General features: G+C 38.8%; 1 protein-coding gene across 2 annotated transcripts in view; it reads right to left on the bottom strand.

Moving 5' to 3' along the window:
• The window catches only part of Lrrc69 (leucine rich repeat containing 69), a 115,036-nt gene that overhangs the window by 34,325 nt on the left and 59,849 nt on the right, over positions 1–20,862 (bottom strand). The window lies entirely within an intron of this gene.

Raw genomic sequence — 20,862 nt, 5'->3', positions numbered from 1 at the left:
AGCCCCCTTATTTTAAATAGTATTCCTTTCTCATGAGGACCATTACTACCAACTTAGCATTTAGCTGGTTCATTCACCTGATTCTTTCTCCTATTGATGTTCCCAAGTTATACCTCCATTTACTCTTTGTATTATCTGAATTCTGCAATGCCTCTCTTCACACTGAACTGATAAAATCTTGCCAGTTTATTTTTATGAGTTTTGACTCTTTAACCTCTAAATAATGTCTTGGTCATACTTTATATCATACTTTTTCTTTGTGTAATTGTGCTGACCTACAAAACTAAAGCAATATATCCATCTTATCACTTAGTTCACACGAACATTATGTCAGCTCCACATACGATTGTATCCCTGATATCTAAACATGACACAACAATATAATAAAATTGCTCTATATCTGTATTTTATAAAAGTAAATGACCTCAGTAGTTTTCTTTACCCCCTAAGTAATTCCTGGGGGAGTAAGGCAATGCCATTTCGATCCTGCCTTGCCTTGGTTTCATTACACATTTACATTCCTTTTCTCTTAGATAAATCTGTTTATAATTTGACCAGCAATAATTATAGTGGTACAATTGTTCTGTCTCTCATAACTATTTTATTTCTGAATACTTCATACAAAGAACTTATGGCAATTCTTAGGTTTTTTTCAGATATTCACATTAAAAATCATAAACTGCTCTTCTCTTAAATCTTAATTCATTCTGTTCAGCATTGATACCTTAATCACTACAACGTCTAAAATATTCATATTTTAACCATTTTACAACAAAGACTTCAAAAATATCCTTTTGCACACTCCCAATGAACTTGTTCATTTGTAACTGGTCAATAAATTTGTTCTACAGACATTTGTTGTTGTTGTCTTTATATACAGAGGACAGTAGAATGTATTTTAACATACACTCATGAAGTATAACTTATTTTAAGTAGGATCCCATTCTTGTGGTTGTACATGATGTGGAGTTTCACAGGTGGTATATTCATATATGAACATAAGAAAGTTATGTCTGATTCATTCTACTGTATTTCCTAGTCCCATCTCCCCTCCCTTCATTCCTTTTTATCTAATGCAATGAACTTCTATTCTTCCTTTCCTGCCCCCTTAGTGTATGTTAGCATCTGCATATTACAGAGAACATTCAGACTTTGTTTGGGGGGATTGGCTTATTTTACCTAGCATGATAGTTTCCAGATCCATCCATTTACCAGCAAAATTCATAAAGTCATTCTGTTTTATGGTTGAGTAATATTCCATTGTGTATATATAACACATTTTCTTTATCCATTCATTTGTTGAAGGGTACTTAAGTTGGTTCCATAGTTTAGTTATTGTGAATTGAACTGCTATAAACAAGGATGTCGCTGCATCACTATAGTATGTGGATTTTAAGTTCTTTGGGTATATGACAAGGAGCAGGATAACTACATCAAGTGATAGTTCTATTCCAAGTTTTCTGAGGAATCTCCATACTGCTTTACACAGTGGTTGCATCAACTTGAGTCCCACCAGCAATGTATGAGTGAAATTTTCCCCCACATCCTCACCAACATTTATCGTTACTTGTATTCTTGATAATTGCCACTGTGACTGGAGTGAGATAAAGTCTTAGAGTAGTTTTGATCTGCATTTCTGTAATTGCTAGAGATACTGAACATTTTTTCATATGTTTGTTGACCATTCTTTATAGCCTTTTCCCCAAAGTATTTTCTTTTCTTTCCTTCTTTCGCTCTTCTACTTTTTATACAACTATTTTAAGAATATCACTTACTTTTTCCTCTTTTCCTCTCAATTATTTTTTTCCTTCTCCATTCTTTCCCCACTACCATCCTTCATTATCATTTTCTTTTGCCTCTTTCTTATGATTACCTAAGACCATCACCACAAAATATCTCCAGGCTGTGGACATTCTTGCCCTATGCCAGACTCTTGTTCCTTCTAAACCCTTGTGTATTCTCTTAATTCCTCTATCTTTGTTTTCCCAGTCTTCAGAATTTTACATATTTTCTGAAGTTCTGCTCTCAATCTACAAATTTCAGGAAGAAAAATATGACAGAACAAATTCTGTTCTATTAGTACATTGTAGTAATTTTAACATGTTCCCACCACACTACTCCTTTAATAGATAGGTCCTCCTCCTCTTCCCTTTGACTATGCTCTAGACTTAGCATCTCACATCTAATGAATAAAACAAAGAAGAGATGTGTGCATTGCAATTCCTGCTTGCTCTCTCTTATTCTTGGATTACTTAATTCTGTGGAAAACCAACTGCTGTGATGTGTGGACATTTAGGCAGCCCACATGGTGAGAAACCTAGGCTTTCTGCCGGAAGTCCCAGGAGTGTGTCATTTTGGAATCAAATCCTCCAGCTCCAGTCAAGTCTTCAGATGACTGTAATCACAGGTGCTAATTTGGTCACAACTTATGAGAGACCCTAAGTCAGAAACACAGCTAAAACACTCCCAGCCTCCTAATTCTCAGAACCTGTGTGGAACAACCATGTCTGTTATTCTAAACTGCTAAATTTCATGGCAATTTGTTACATGGTAATAGGTAACTAATAAAGCAAAAACAACAAACATCTTGATAAATCCCAGAGTTACGAAGAAGAGGATGGTATGCTAAAAAAAAAAAAAAAAATAGAAAGTACCTTTCCTCCACCACACTCTTCTGCCATGATGTTCTGTGTCACCTCAGGCTATGAGCAAAGGAATTAAAGACTGATTCCTGCCTTCAAAAGCTTACCATTCTGTTGGACTCAGAGAACTTTAATTTGAAGCTTTAGAACTACCTGTGTATTGCATTACAATATCCCAACTTAGAAGGGCACAGTGGCATATGCCTGTAATTCTAGCAACCTCAGGAAACTGAGGCAGGAAGATCACAAAAAAAAAAAATCAAATCTACTTCTCTGCTTACCAAAACATTTGCATCAATTTTATGTACAGACAGTCCTTTACTTAGCAATGGTTCAAATTGCCATTTTTTCAACTTTACAATGATGCTAAAGCATGCCACACAATCATTCTGGATTTGTTTTCAGTACTCAGTAAATTACATGAGCTATTTAACACCGTATTATAAAATAGGCTTTATGTTTGATTTTGCCCAAGTGTAGGTAGGCTCTTAGTGTCCTGAGTGTGTTTATGTAGGCTAAGCTAAACTATAGATTAGGTGTATTTAATGTATTTTTGACTTCTGATATTTTCAGCTTACAATAGGTGATCAGGATTCCTGTAACCCTGTTGTAAGTTAAGGAGCATTTATATTAATTATATAATCTACAAAATCAGAAATATTTCTGTTGCATTATTCTTTTGTCTCTTCCCTCTGTTAGAAAGTCATCTAAGTTAATTAATGAGAATAAAAAGATTAATCAGAACAAGTTAATGAGTGCCAAAGTGCTTATTTTAAGTGACCCAAGAAGAGAAGGAGCCATTGTTGATTGCGACCTCTCAGCTGTTGCGAACACAAATCAAATAGGCCTCCAGTCCTGAACTCTTTCCAACCCATTTCACTCTTTCAGCCATCATATTTCAATCACATTTCATCCATCACATAAACTTGATGAATCCATGCCACAATCTTTAGTGTTAAAAGATGATTAAACTTGGGATGTTTGAAAAGAGAAAGCAAGACAGATTTTTAATTTGTTAATATTTGCTGCTAGACATTACACTATTTTATTCCTCAAGAATAATAGGTTTTTCTCATTTCCATTTCTTCTTGTTCTCTTGCTTTCTTCTTTTGAAAATAAAATCTTCTGCATTCCAGTTGGATTGTTTATAATATGTTGAGTGGCATGCTCACTGTTCTGAAATATGATATAGGACCCCAACACAACTGACATCAAAAGAGCCATTTTACTTACTAAATTACAATGAACTTAACAAAATAAATATCCTTCAAATAATTAACTTGAGCCATGATTTTTATTAAGTTTAAATAATTATTGTCAATTCCTATTGTGTTTGATCAAAATAAAATGTTACATACGATAGAATATTTGCCTTAGATAAGGCTAAGCAACAGCTGAGATGGTGTTACAGTTTGTATATGAGGTGTCTGCGGAAAAGCTTATGTGTGAGACAATGCAGGAGTGTTAAATGATTAGGTTATGAGAGTTATAACATAACCAGTAGATTTATCCATCTGATGGATTTGAATGGGCTATTGGGTGGTAACTGTAGGCAGGTAGGGTATGGCTGGAAGAAGTAGGTCACTGGGAGTGTGGCCTTGGACCATATACTGTCCCAGTTAGTGTCTCTCTCCCCCTCTCTCTATTCTGCTCTTCCCTCCCTCCCTCTTTTCTTGCCCCTCCACACAACCTTTCACCATGATGTTCTGCCTCACTTCAGGACCAGAGTTGGCTGACCATGGATTGAGAACTCTGAAACTGTGAGCCAAAATGAACATTTCCTCCTAAGTTGTTTTTATCAGGTATTTTGGTCACAGCAATGAAAAGCTAACTAACACAGATGGAAATGAAGAACACTTGATTGTCAGGCCCTTCATATAATACATTCACTGATAATTTTAAGAGAATACTGAAAAAGCTATTTTAAAACCTGTTAACTTTTAGCCTTTTTATAAATTAAGGTATGCTGAATGAGTTGATGTTCATACAACGTGTGTGTGTGTGTGTGTGTGTGTGTGGACATGCGCACGTGCACACGTGCGCAACGTGTGCAGTGTAAGTTCTGATACTCTCCATTCAACTTGCCATCTATAGCACTAGACAGTACACCTTTTGTATGCTAGTGAATTGAATTTAACCATTATTGATTAAAGAATATTATAATTAGAAATAAAATAATTCATATGTGATTTCTCCCCCAAAATAAAAATGATGGTAACCAATTTTTAATAAAATGACCACATAGTTAACTATGAACATAAGTAAATCAAATAAGACAACATAATAATGTTTCAAATAATTTAAACATTTTTATTGTAATGGTTAATTTTATGTGTAAACTTAATTGGGCCACAAGGTGCCCAGATATTTAGCTAAACATTATCAGTGTGTGTTTTTGAGGATGTTTGTAGAGGAAATTATCAGTTTAATTGATGAACTGAGTGAGGCAGATTGACCTCCCCAATGTGAATGAGCATCATCTAGTCCGCTGAAGATTTGAAAAGAACAACAACAAAAAAAAAAAAAAGGTGAAAGAAGGCACATCAGTCTTCCTGTGCACTTGGACTTGGACATGGGCCTGAACTGAAACTATACCACTGCCCTTCCTGGTTTTCCAACTTGCAGATGGAAGATAATGGGACTTCTCAGCCTCCATAATCACGTAAGTAAATTAATTATAATTATAATTATAATAAATCCCCTCATGGAGACAGATAGATAGATATCCTATTAGATCTATCTCTCTAGAGAACACTGATATATCTATTTAAGAGGTATCATGGAGAAGGATGGTGTCAGAAACCACAAGTTAAAGACTCTGCTAAGGAAAGAGGCAATGAAACTGTGATGACAATCAGGAGAAGAAAACAAAATGCCATGCAATAAATTCTGCAATAGATATACCAACAAAATGTTAACTAATCATACATGAGAGATCAAAGAATATTCACAAAAGAGGTGTTGTTGCCCTGGACAAGAAGGAAATACAGCAAAATGTGAATAGTGATCCTTCCCAAAGAACTTCTAGAGTGGTTCTTTAGAACATGTCAGATCATGTCAAAGAACCAAAGTGGTGTTACATCTCATTCATAACTTACGCCTAGCTCTCAAAGACACTAAAAATTAATCAAGAATACAATTAAACATATATTAGAACCAACAAACTTTTTTTATTTTGCTAGAGCCATACCTCCCTGCTCACTCATGCACACATGTGCTCTCTTTTCTCTCTCTACCTCCCTCCCTCCCTGTCTCCCTCTCTCCTTTTCTTTTCTTTCTTTCCCTATTTATTTATTTATTTACTTACTTACTTATTTGTGATACTGGGGATTGAACCCAGGGACACTTTACCACTGAGCTACATCCCCAGCCCCTTTTATTGTTTTGAGACAGGATCCTGCTAAATTGCTAAGGCTGGCCTCAAAGGAGATTTCATGCCTCATCCTTCCTAGTCACTGAGACTATGGCATATACCACCATGCTCAGCTCCCTGCCTTCTTCCTAAGTGTAACCACCCATCCCAGGGCCCTGCAACCTGCAGGTTTCATATGAATCATATATCACCATATGATTCTTCTGCCTGGAAACTGAACTGACCGAACAAGGCCTTGACTCTTGAGCCAAAGAAAGCCAATCACAGCCTGGCCACAAACTCTGATGCAATCATCTAGAATCAAAAGGACTAGCCTAATCATATATTTTGGGGGAAATTTGATCCAAGAAATATGGAAATAATTTTCCCCTTATTTCTGGAAGCTTAAATGGAACAGCTGTTATATCAGGGAATGAAGAGTCCACAGTGGGCCATGTGTGTGTTGAAGCTATAAGGCAATGGAAAAAATGTATATAGCCATATTCCAAATGTTTTCAATGCATTTGGAATATGGCTACGTATACCAATAGTGTGATCCATGTCACAACTAAATATTCATGCAGCTGAGGATTCCAGAACCTCCTTGAACTCAGAATCATATACTAATTCCAGGACACCTGATCCCTGCCCAGTTTTACCATATTGTCTGTTTAAATCCTTACAAGATTCTCCTTACTCCTCCCATGTAACTTTAATTAAACTTCACTTATGTTGCAACCAAATTACCAATTATATGCCAATTCCAACATGTGATAAAATTCTCTTGCCTCACTCACAGCAAATAGATAAGTTTCTCCAATACTTGAGTCACGCCAAATATCCTTCATAATTGCTTTCTTATGAACTCTTTTGCAAAACCACATCTACTTCCTCTCAATCTAACTAACTAATACTTTCATTCCTTAGTCAATTACTCTTTAGACAGTCTTATTTTTACTTTTTATTTTGGTTTGGTTTGGTTATTTGGGGTACTGGGAATTAAACTCAGGGGCACTCAACCACTGAGCCATATCCCCAGCCCTATTCTGTATTTTATTTAGAGACAAGGTCTCACTGATTTGCTTAGCACCTCAGTTTTGCTGAGGCTGACTTTGATCTCTCCATCCTCCTACCTCAGCCTCCCAAGCCACTGGGATTATAGGCAAACACCACCACACCCAACTTGTTTTTAGGTTTTGAAAGCCACTTATATGACTAGTTCTCTCTCTGCTGGGGAGGGAAGTGATATACCTAGAGATACTCTTTCATCATATTTCAAATCCTCCAAGCCATGGTTACAGAATAAAAGCAAGAAAGAGCAGAAACCAAATTCTTATGAAGGGCAATTTCTTCAGGAAATGCCAAAAAGAAAAGTTCTCAACCTCTGGCCTAGGATAGTAGACAACTTAAACTGGAGAATTTCATTTCAAAATCTATTCAGACTGGGCAACAATTCAGAACAGGGAGCTAGAAGAAAGATATTCAAGGATTTTGTAAAAGCTGTTTATGGTTTAAAAACTAATTGTGGCATCTTTGGTCTTTCATTTCTCTTATCTTGACAGGAAATTAAAACTTGAAGGGCCAGATTCACAACAGAAAGTGCAGAAAAATGTCAGTCAGTTCGTTGCTCCTAACTTGATTTCCACACCCACAAGTCCCAGAGTGGCTAGGCCTCTCAAAAGCATAACACTTTTAATTGCACTCACTTTGTTCTTTTTATTCAAGCTAGATATCAATGCTTTTCTTCACTTCCTCTTAAATTACTAGTATTGTAATCAAAATACCAAAACAAAAAATAAAATGTTTTTTAGATTTTCATATAACTTAATCTTATGTAATAATTTTACTAGAGAGAATCCTGGGCTAAATGGAAGGGACTGGGTTGAAATCCATTTCTTACACAAAACCTCTCTGTACATGTCATTTAAAGCAGCTGAGCCTGTTCTTCTCTGTACGTTCTCATTATATGGTGAAAATCAAATGAGGAATTATTAAAGTACTTGGTAGACTTTGAGGCATTCTAGAAAATGAGGTAATATAGCAAACTACAGTCCATTAAAGTGAGGAAGTCATATTTCTTTTTTATTTCAACAGAAAATACTTACTAGACTCAGCCATTATTTTTCCTTCCTTTTATTTTTCATTACTGTTATGATTTGAATATTCACATTCTCCTTCTTCCCAAATTGATATGTTGAAATTTAATTCCCAGGGTGGTAGTATTAAAAGGTGAGGCCTTAATTATTGTATAATGGTGTATTAATAATTATAATACAAAATAAATAAATAAATAAATAAATAAATCATTAAAAAATAAATAAAAAGTGAGGCCTTTGGGAGGTGATAGGGTCATGTGAGCTCTGCCCTCACAAATGGGATTAGTGCCCTCATATGAGAGGTTCTGGGGAGCCAAGCACAGTGGTACATGCCTGTAATCCCAGGGACTCAGGAGCTGAGTCAGGATGATTGTAAGTTAAGGCCAGCCTTAGCAACTTAGACATGAAGCAACTAAGCGATACCCTGTCTCAATGTAAAAAAAATAATTTTCAAAAAATGGTGGGGATATGGCTCAGTGGTAAAGAGTCCCTGAATTCAATCCCTGGAACCAAAAATAAAATAAAAAGGTTAGGGGATTATCCACGTTTACCATGTGAGAACAGAGCTAAGAATCACCACCCTTGAAGCAAAAAGTAAACCCTCACCAGATACCAGATCTGCTGGTGCCCTGATCTGAGACATCTCAAATTTATAAGCAATTTCTGTTTTTTATAAATAATCTAGTCTAAGACATTTTGTTATAGTGGACCAAACCAACTAAAACAATTACTTTGCTTCCATTCATTTTTACCAGAAGATAATAAATTGCATATACTGACTGTGTTAGTAAACAGATAAAAATATTTCCAGATTCAAGATGGCAGAACTAAATATATTTAGTACTCTTCCTTTCCCATCATGTATCCTAGAAATGGTAAAACTTTAAAATAGTAAATAAATAGACACTTAAAGACAAGAAGAGAATTTCTTACAGGAACAGAAACCATGTGTGGACAGTATCAAGTGAAGAAGGAAGCATCAAACCAAAAGGAATGTGCAAGCCCAGAGACGAACTCTTACCAAAAATTCAGGGAATTCAGTGCACAGAAGCAATAGAGGCCTTCGGAGAAAAAAAGGGCTTAAAAAAATGGGCTGCTCTGTGGAGTCAGTACCCACACTTCACCCCACAGCCATACTCATTCCTACCATCCTACTCTATTCCCCTGAATCCCACATACCCATAACTGGAAGGAGCAGTGGTTTGAACAGAGATGTGATGGGGCCTTGAGTGGCTGTCAACACCTGGAAGGGATCAGCACGCACTACACTTGGTGGCATTTTTCGGGCATTTCTGTCCTTTCAGAGCCTTCCGAGTCAGACCTCTGTTCTCTCCTACAACATGAACTGCCAAAAACAGCTACCAACTTTTTAGGGAATTCTCAAGTGCTCCAAATTTTTTTTTTAAAGGTAAAAAAAAATTTTAAATAATATTACTTGATAATCACAGAATGACAACACCATAGGAGAAACTAGAATTTATACCAGAGAAAATAGATATAATAGGAGAATAATATATAATAATTAATGTAATTCATATTTTCAGGGAAGTAGATTGAAATACTACTTAAATAAAGCAAGAAAAGGTGATAAAAAGAACCAATGAGAAAACTTGGAAATGTTGATTCCTATAAGCTTTCTAAAGCTAAACTTGGCAACATTTATAAAAATCACTGTATGCATAATTTTTGACTCAGCAACAACACATCTAGCAATATTTTGTAAGAAAATCACTAATGGGGAGCTGGGGTTGTAGCTCAGTGGTAGAGCACCTGCCTAGCACAGATGAGGCACTGGGTTCAATCCTTAGCACCACATAAAAGTAAATAAATAAAACAAAGATGTGTCCATCTACAACCAAAATTTTTTTAAAAAAATCACTAATGATGTATGTGAAGATTAGCTACACTAAAATTCATGGAATCCTTTGTATTGTGGTAAGAAGTCTGAAATTTTTACCTGTCAAAAAAAAAGGACTTATTTAAATATATACACACATCAATACCATACAGACATTAGAAACAGTGATGTGGGAAATGTTTACAATAAAAATTTTAAAAGCTGTGTGATAAAGCACATATGTATAAGTGATACTAATAATATTGACATGCGAACATGTGTAAATATACATTTTTTAAGAAAAATACCTATATGTGCATGTTATGTATGCATTCATATGCAAAGATCTATTTTTTAAAAAAGCTAAAAGAATATTAACAAATATGAACCCATATATTGATGGTGTGGATCCTGCCCCTGGTGGTATTCAGATTATACATAATTTTGTTTTTCTTTTTCACTTATCTGTATTTCCCAAATAATCCACAGTGGGAAAAAATTTTGTTAAGTTTTTCTGGGAATAATTAGATTTACATCACCCTAATTTTGATTAACAATCTGTAAACTTTCAGAAGACAAGTTTGATAGAGAGCATCGTGAGAGTCCTATATTGGGCTAAAAGATTGAAAATACAATTTCCCAAAGTAGATAAAATTTTCCCAGGGCTAAAAATATTGCAAGAGTTTCATGAAAGTTATATCAACATCTGGGTGCTGATTCTAACATTTTCTCAGAAGTTTGCAAACTCTCCCACATATCTTGCCCATGAGGTAGAAAAAAAAAAAAGTAAGAAATATTTGTTTCAAATTCTTTTTCTTTTTTTGTGCATGTCCATGAAAGGGTGATAAAATTCCCAAGGAGGTGAAAATTGGTTTATGGAAAAGATTAAAAATTTTGTAGGAATTATACTAGTTTAGGCCCTACTGATAGTACAAACATATATACAGAATATCACTGATATTAAAATTACTAGGGGTTTGGAGGAGTTATTTTAAAAATTACTGAAAAGGCTTCAAGGTGGGGGTGAGGTGGGGAAACAATAAAACTTAGGAAACTCTGGTTCAGCTATGGGACTGTAAAACCCAAATTATTCTTTTATATACCTTCCAATTCTAATGACTTTTTAAGCATATACACAAACAACACACACACACACACACACACACACACACCACAATACACACGTTTCCTTCAGGAAACTACCCATTAACTCTTATGACTTGCTTCTATATTGAAGTTTCTATGCTAAAAAGGATGAGATTTTATAAAATGCTAGATTTTTTTCTAAGCATTGTATTGCTTCTTATTGTTAAATACGGCTGTGTGAAGCTTTGATGAACTGTGTACAGATAGTAATTAACATTAGTCCCAAGATTTTAGACTAACAATCATTATTTTTATTTTATTCTGGAATCACTCATATTATTATCATTCTTGTTATAAAGCACTGATTAGGGGCTCAAAATATGTAAGTATTCTTTGTTACTTGAGCCCTTCATAATATAACATTTTTGAGCATAATTTCTTAAATTCTGGCAAGGGTTTTATATGACATAATTCACTTAATCCTCATTACACTTTCTATAATATTCTTTTTTTTTCTTTTTTCCCTTTTGGCTTGGTTTGCTATATCAGTTCCAAAAACAGACAATACATTAAGTGTCATGTGTCATTATCTTGTGTAACAAGAGTTTGAAGAGTGAGTCCAGGAGTATTTGATAAGGCCCTATGGTGGCCAGAGACCCAACCTTCCATCCATCATGCTTATGCTTGACAGGCAGGCCATTGTCTTCATACTTGTCACTTATGGACCTAGAATGGCTGCTAATCTCAATCAAGTCCAGGTAAAGAAAGGATGATCACATGTCAACCCCTCAGAGAGACTTCTGACATTCATTCCTTCTTGCAATGTCTAAGGCACTGAGAATACAATAGTGCCCAAAAGACATAATCTCCTCTCCAGGTTTGCGGTACCTCACGCATTTCTTCATAATACGGCTTAAATTTTTTTGTTTATCAAACAGTTCATTATCACTCTTTCTTCCCAGAATATAAGCTCCAAGAAGATAGGGAGTTTGTTTTATTCTCCTCTCTATCCAGAATGCCTAAAACAGTTCTTGGCATTCAAAAGACAAAAAAAAAAAAAAAAAAAAAAATGGCAGGCAACAGTGAGCATGATGAGAATATTTACACCATGGAAATTGGCCCATGCTAATGAGGGCCCCCAGCACCACCACCACCAGCTGAAAGCTAGATGTGAAACATGGACCAGCAAACTTCTGGATATGTCCCAGTCCTCTCCCTTGTCTGTGTTAATGCTGGAAGCACTCATATGTGTTTCTCATCTTTCAGGGAGTGGTCCTTGGTTTGCTGCTTCTGTGGTATTTACCAAGTCGCCAGCTTGGTGCCCTCTTACTTCCTCCACTGTCCAACTCTCCATTGAACAAGTACCACAGCCCATCAGGGGCAGGGCAAAACACTAACTAAAACTGGTGATTATTCTGCAGATAAATCAGGCAACATCAAGAGGGTGTAGGTGGGGAAAGAGGACAGAATTTATTACCAGCTCTGTGTCTATTAAAATGAGCAAGGACAGAACCTTTGTTGTAAACAGCACTTGGGTGGCAGTTCTGAGTTTGTCCCTTGGAGGCATAAAACCCCGTGTTCTTTTTATATGAGGACAGGTAGTCCTGGGTTGACTGCTTATTGTTCCTCAGGGGCCAATCAATTGAACTTGTATCTAAAATACTGAGTACATAAACAAAAAATTGTGTGTACTGTAAAATATTCTTATAAAGTGGCTTCTCCCACTCTTGTATTTAAAGCAAGTTATATGTTTACCTTTTGACTTTTCGTTGTTTTTATTCTTAGTTTATGGAGTACATATTCTATCCAGGAATATAAATCATAATTCCTCATCTTCTTATAAAGTTTTAAAAGGTCATTGCTAATATTAAAATTAGATTTCCAAGAGTACTCTTCAGGTAGTCATAGATTATGCTTTTTTGGTTTAATTTTGTCAAATCTCCTTCACCCATTCATTCTCTCATAGGCTGGGACATATTACTACAAGACTCCCAAATATTTAAAAGGCCATTTAAGGGGGGAAACTGGAAGAGGAAGCAATAAAGTACCTTTTAGGAGAGCCTACTGAAGGCCCTGACATCATGGTAGCTGTCCCTGGGAGGGCTGATTTATAAATCCACCAAAACAAAAAACAAAATCCTGTTTTCTGTGACCAACTAAGAGATTTCTTGCAATGGGCGGTTATCTGTAGGAATCATAAGGAGTCAGATTCAGGATTCAAACTAGGTTTGTATGGTCCAGAGTATGTCTGACTTTCTGCTGTTAGCACCAACATAGATTCTTCCAATGATGTAAAAAATAAATAAATAAATAAACACACACACACACACACACACACACACACACACACACATATATATATATATATATATATATATATATATATATCCAATAATACATAAAAAATGAAAAGCTCATTAACTACATGCATTGATTAAAGATGAATGGGAAGGACTGTGGTTTGATGCAGCTGTAATTCTTATGACAGAAATGCTTAGAGGAAAAAGTCTCAGACTCAAAAATGTACCCAAATACCTGAAGAAATCTCACCACCAAGGGATTCCAATTGATAAGCACCACTTCCCTACTCACAAGCATAAGAAAGGTAAAGTGACCAAAATTGCAATACTCTAAAGTAAATAAAACAACTACATGATTTAAAGCCTCACAGTCTCCCCATAACTCCACAAACAGGTTTCCTCCTTGTCACTTACTGTCACCCTTTTGTGAGCTGGTTCCAGGACATCCACTGCCCAGCTTAGTCACCTGTGCCTTCTACTAGCCCCATGGTCTCTTGTTCTGTTTGGAATTATTTTCTTGACTTGTCGCTCTTCTCTCTGTAGTGTACCCTCCTAGAAAGCCACGCCTGTAATTTTGATATCTACTTTCTGTCCTGGACCACAGGAACACCAGCAACCGACTCTAAGATGTGGAGTATGAAACACTCCCAACCCCTGTATGCTTCCTTCTCTCAACATTAGGTTAAATGTTCCTTTTGTAGGGGGACCTACAGAGGCTGCCAATATTTTCTCCTAATTACCAGGCACAAAATGTCCATCCAACAAGGGCTTTCCAAGTCAGGCGCTAATCTCAGGTCCTCATCTCAAGTGGACTTGTGCTTTTAATAGTCCTAAAGAACATATTTCTTTTGGGCTTGACTTCTATTTTCTGAAGTGAGCTAGGACCTACAGGAGTTAGGAGGTATGCCAAGGTGGGCAGAAGCCTCACACATCCATCCTTTCTCTGGCTCCTTCATCTCAGCCACCCCTTCCTCAACAATTAAAAGAACATGCAGTCTTGTGGAGCAGTGAGGAACTATATATGACAATCAGGAATTTATACAAATTCGTGTGTTTATTTATATATGTGACAAGCATGTATTAGTATAAATCACTCTAATAATTAAGAGTATTTTGGCATGCAAGCAACCTAGGTTTGAATTTCATCTGTGTTCTATAATTTTGGTGAAGTACTTTAAATCTCTTCTCAAAGCTTCACAGTATTTTAATCTCTTCTCATATCCTTCACATCTATAAAATGGGAATAGTAATAGTACCTAGCTCAGGGAGTAATAATGCATTTTAAATAATATGATACATTAAAGGGCTTAAAACAAAACCAACCACATAAAGATCAAAAAATATTGGTCACCATTGTCTTTATATATAAGTTTTACATATCCCCTCTTGGCATATTCCTGTGTACAGTAAGTGGCTGTGAACTAGAAAGAGGAAACCTTCACAAACCATCCTGAACATAACACTGACTAAAAATTTGGCCTTCAGTGGCCTTTGTCCAACTCTGATGACTGCCTTGAATCATCAGACCTCTGGTCAATGAAAATCCCTTGCCAGAATTTCCTTGAAAAAAGCTCCTGTGGCTCTGATAAAAGTAAGTACTATTTCCCTGGGCATAATTCCCTAACATTTCTGAGTGGTTGTCTTCCTGACACAGAAGTGAGTCCCCCTCCCCATTATGTTGTAGAATTTTAGTATCAATAATCACTGTGCCTATCTTACCACTCTATAAACTTCCTCCTCAATCTACAACAGTGTGATTTTCTGTAGATGAGCACTTAGAGTAAAAAGCCAGAGAAATTTGACATTTATAAAAGAGCAAGCAGTTTTCTCTAAATTTATTTGGTCTGTACTCATAAAAACCCTAGGAATAATGAGACAATGGAGCCCTCTGTCTCCTACCTTTACTGCTGACAACAAATCAAATATAGTGAAATATACTGCAATTTAAAAAATAGAGAGCTTTAGATGTGTCTTGAAATATCCTCTCTATCAGGAGCTGTGTTTCATTTTTTGTTTGACTTATATTTTAATATATATTTTATGATCAAAGAAATCTAGGTGGTTTATAATGGAAGATACATAAATTGTTGCCAATTAAATAAGAGATCAAAATTTAGAAAAGGGTCATGATTCCACAATTGCAAACTCTTAATTTTTTTTAAATTTATTGACAGTCAAGGTAAACAAAATTATAAATGGTTTATATAATTTTAATTATAGGATAGAAATTAAAAGGAATATAACTATATTATTAAAGCAGCATATCTATTATCAGAGATTTACCTTTATATCATCTTGAAAAACGGAAGAACAGAGTCCCCTGAAGGACAAATGGAGCAAGAAAACAATGTACAACCAAGCAAATAAAGTGGAAATTGGCGAAGATTGGGCCAAAATGGAGATACATTCTCACACAAGGTCAATGAAAATTCCTGAGACCCTCCCACTGCTTGTGACTTATAGGCATGAGATTAAAAAAAAAAAATAGGGAAATCAGGCAATAGATTTGATCAACCATTCATTTATTCTTTCATTCAACAAATTTTGCAAGCTTTGTCATTTACCAATTTGTACTCTAAGCAATAAAATTATAGTAATGAATAAACAGGCAAATATATTGTTCGCATAAGCCAAACTCAGAAGCTCAGAGGTCAAAAGTCTTCTATCATATGCAGAAGCTAGAGTAAAATAAAATAAAGAGAAAGGATAACATAAAGATAAAGGGAGATTAAAAGATGGCGGCGAGGGGAGTGCATTGCCCCCGTGTGCCGCGTCACTGTGTGGGAGTATGATGAGTCAGGACGGCTAAAGGCTATCTTGTTAGGAATTTCTAGGAATAGTGGGGTGCTCCAGAACCTGGAGGAAGGATTTCCATCGCACGAGGATCGGCTACAGGGACTCAAACGCGAGAGGTTTGTCGCACGGAGGGTAACACTGCTTATTCAGCAAATCGCCCCGCGGCTAGAGTCTGCAGCGCGCGCTGGGAAACAAGGAGATAGAGACGCAGGGATACAGTGCTGCAGTTTCTGCCAGCCGTGCAAGCACCGTACTCAGTGCTGAATTCTGGGTTCGAGACTGGGAAGGAAGCAGTCCAATTCGGTTCTCCACACCGGTCAGACCACAGAGGAGGCCAGCGGCCACCATCTTGGAGAGCTGACCTCACCATCCCTGTTTTTGACTGACCACAGCTCATTCAGCCATAGAACAGGTAATTTCAGGCTGCCATTCGCCTGCGGCTTGCAGACAGATTACTCAGGCTCAGTGCTAAATAACCCGCGGAAACTGCTTCTTGGAGCCTGCTCTTATCAGAGCATACACCGAGCACGGAGCGGCTGAGTTCCGGCTCCCGGAACTGCTCTGGCCGAGGGCTAAGGAGCCCGCGGAAACTGCTTCTCGGTCCGGGTCCTACTGAGTACTGTGGAGGTAAATACCAACCGAGCCTTTGTGGGCAGTGGCAACAGGACTGAGATGGGGCCTGTGAGGGCCGGTCAGGACTCACCCGTTGCTTTGGTTACCCGGCAAAGGGAACGAAATGCTGCCATTCGCATAGGATACCAACATGGCAGAGATCTGATGTCATCAGAAAGTGGCGGAGGAGAGAACTTCATCAATACCAGCGGCGACAGAAACAGTTGGTCTCCTGGTAGGGAGGGTGAGTCACAGACACCCGAGTCTCTCTTGCTTTGTCGTCGAGCCAGAGGGGAGGAGCCGGGCCGCCGCCCGCGCCCGGAGCAGGCCCAGCGGCTTGCCGGCGTGGTGGTCGCGAGACCCCAATTGGAGAGGGGGCGGAGCGGAGCCGCCACCCGCGCCCGCAAGGTGGGCAGACCTGCGACCCAGTGGTACACGGGCATGGTAGGAGGGGCAGGGCAGAGCCGCCGCCTGCACCTGCAAGGTAAGCAGACCTGCGACAGACTGGCGGGTCAGGCCCAGCGGCCTGCCAGCATGGTACACACGTCACCCCAACTGGAGTAGGGGCAGAGCAGAGCCTTCGCCTGCGCCCGGATCAGGCCCCTCCGGTGTGGTGGTCCCGTGACCCCAATTGGAGTAGGGGCAGAGCGGAACCGCCACCCATGCCCGCAGGGTGGGCAGACCTGCGACCAACCTGCAGATCAGGCCCAGCGGACCGCGGGCATGGTAGGAGGGGCAGGGCAGAGCTGCCGCCCGCGCCTACAAGGTAGGCAGACCTGCGACAGACAGTCGGATCAGGCCCAGCAGTCTGCCGGCGTGGTACACACGTCACCCCAATTGGGGTAGGGGCAGAGCAGAGTCGCCGCCCGTGCCAGGAATAGGCCCAGCTACCGGCCGGCGGGGTAGCCACGACACCGCAATTGGAGTAGGGGCAGAGCAGAGCCGCCACCAGTGCCCGAAAGGTGGGCAGACCTGCGAACGACCAGCGGGACAGGCCCAGTGGCCTGCTGGTGCGACAGACACGTCACCCCATTTGGAGTAGGGGCAGAGCAGAGCCGCCGCCCGTGCCCGCAAGGTAGGCAGACCTGCGACCGACCGGTGGAACAGGCCCAGCGGCCGGCCGGGGTGGTAGGCACGTCACCCCAATTGGAGTAGGAGCAGAACAGAGCCTTCGCCCGTGCCCGGAACAGGCCCAGTGGTAAGCGGGTGTGGTAGGCAAGTCACACCAATTGGAGGCGGGGCAGAGCAGAGCCGCTGCCCGCGCCTGCAGGGTAGTCAGACCTGCAACCGACCGGCGGATCAGGCCCGGTGGCCTGCCGGCGTGGTACACTCGTCACCCCAATTGGAGTAGGGGCAGAGCAGAGCCGCCGCCCGCGCCCAGAACAGGCCCAGTGACCTGCCGGCGTGGTAGTCACGACATCCCAATTGGAGTTAGGGCGGAGCAGAGCTGCCTCCCGCGCCCGGAATAAGCCCAGCAACCCTCCGGCATGGTAGACATGTCACCCCAATTGGAGTTAGGGCAGAGCAGAGCCGCCGCCCGAGCCTGCAAGGTAGGCAGACCTGCGACCGACCGGCAGAACAGGCCCAGGGGTCCGCGGGAGTGGTAGACACCTCACACCAATTGGAGGAGGGGCAGGGCAGAGCCGCCGCCCGCGCCTGCAAGGTAGGCAGACCGCCGCACGACCCTGCAAGGGAGCCTTTTCAACTATACAAGAGCAATATAAATATATAGGGAAAAAAAACATTTCAAAAACACAACACTTTCACCAAGCAGAAAGCAACGCAAGCAGTATGAAAAGACAAGGAAAGAAAGGACCACAAGCAATGCAGGTCAACTCAACTTTAGAAGAGGTAACAGCTGCAGCAGATGGAATGTCAGATAAAGAATTCAGGATATACATGCTTCAGATGATCTGGAGTATCAAGGAAGACATTAGACAGCAAAATCAGACAATGAAAGACAACTTCGACAATGAATTACACAAACAAATCCAGGAAGCAAAGGATCAACTATACAGGGAGATAGAGGTTATAAAAAACAAACAAACAGAAATCCTAGAAATGCAGGAAGCAATAAACCAACTTAAAAACTCAATGGAGAATACTACCAGCAGAGTAGAACACTTAGAAGATAGAACAACAGACAATGAAGACAAAGTATTTCAACTTGAAAAGAACATAGACAGCTCAGAAAGACTGTTAAGAAACCATGAGCAGAACATCCAAGAAATATGGGATAACATTGAGACCAAACTTAAGAGTCATTGGGATACAGGAAGGTATAGAACTCCATACCAAAGGAATGAGCAATTTATTCAATGAAATAATACGAGAAAACTTCCCAGACTTGAAGAATGAGACAGAATCCCAAATCCTAGAAGCCTACAGGACGCCAAATGTGCAAAATTATAAGAGATCCACACCTAGACACATTATAATGAAGATGCCCAACATACAGAATAAGGAGAAAATTTTAAAAGCTACAAGAGAAAGGAAGCAGATTACATTTAGGGGGAGGCCAATCAGGATAACAGCTGATCTTTCAACACAGACTCTGAAAGCTAGAAGATCCTGGAATAACATATTTCAAACACTGAAAGAAAATGGGTTCCAACCAAGAATTGTGTATCCAGCGAAATTAAGCTTCAGGATGGAAGATGAAATTAAAACCTTCCACGATAAACAAAAGTTAAAAGAATATGCAGCTAGAAAACCATCTCTTCAAAACATCCTCGGCAAAACATTACAGGAAGAGGAAATGGAAAATAACAATGAAAACCAACAGTGGGAGGTAGGACAGTAAAGGGGGGGGGGGATAATCAAAGAGGAAAACAAACCATGTTTAGAAACAGAAATAAACAAATATGGCTGGAAGAACAACCCATATCTCAATAATAACCCTAAATGTTAATGGCTTAAACTCACCAATTAAGAGACACAGGCTAGTAGAATGGGTCAAAAAACAAGACCCAACAATATGCTGCCTACAGGAGACGCATTTGATAGGAAACGACATACATAGGCTGAAGGTGAAAGGTTGGGAAAAAACATATCACTCATATGGACTTCGGAAACAAGCAGGAGTGTCCATACTCATATCAAATAAAATAGATTTCAAGCCAAAGTTAATCAAAAGGGATAAAGAGGGACACTACATACTGCTCAAGGGAACCATACACCAACAAGACATAACAATCATAAATATATATGCCCCAAACAATGGTGCAGCTATGTTCATCAAACAAACTCTTCTCAAGTTCAAGAGTCTAATAGACCACCATACAATAATCATGGGAGACTTCAACACACCTCTCTCGCCACTGGACAGATCTTCCAAACAAAGGTTGAATAAGGAAACTATAGAACTCAATAACACAATTAATAACCTAGACTTAATTGACATATATAGAATATACCACCCAACATCAAGCAGTTACACTTTTTTCTCAGCAGCACATGGATCCTTCTCAACAATAGATCATATATTATGTCACAGGGCAACTCTTAGACAATATAAAGGAGTAGAATTAATACCATGCATCCTATCTGATCATAATGGAATGAAACTGAAAATCAATGATAAAAGAAGGAAGGAAAAAGCATACATCACTTGGAGAATGAACAATAGGTTACTGAATGATCAATGGGTTATAGAAGACATCAAGGAGGAAATTAAAAAATTCTTAGAGATTAATGAAAACACAGACACAACATATCGGAATCTATGGGACACATTGAAAGCAGTTCTAAGAGGAAAATTCCTTGCTTGGAGTTCATTCCTTCAAAAAAGAAAAAACCAACAAATAAATGATCTCATACTTCATCTCAAAATCCTAGAAAAAGAAGAGCAAAACAACAGCAAAAGAAGTAGAAGGCAAGAAATAATTAAAATCAGAGCTGAAATTAATGAAATCAAAACAAAAGAAACAATTGAAAAAATTGACAAAGCTAAAAGTTGGTTCTTTGAAAAAATAAACAAAATCGACAGACCCTTAGCCATGCTAGCGAAGAGAAGAAGAGAGAGAACTCAAATTACTAGCATACGGGATGAAAAAGGCAATATCACAACAGACACTTCACAAATACAGAAGATAATCAGTAATTATTTTGAATCCTTATACTCCAATAAATTAGAAGATAG

This window comes from Marmota monax, unplaced genomic scaffold (assembly GCF_021218885.2).
Source record: "Marmota monax isolate L192 unplaced genomic scaffold, Marmota_monax_Labrador192_F-V1.1 WCK01_AAM20220418_F8-fsc00003, whole genome shotgun sequence".
NCBI classification, from domain to species: Eukaryota; Metazoa; Chordata; class Mammalia; order Rodentia; family Sciuridae; genus Marmota; species Marmota monax.
The sequence above is the reverse complement of the archived record's forward strand: the minus strand, read 5'-3'. Positions and strand labels throughout refer to the sequence as shown.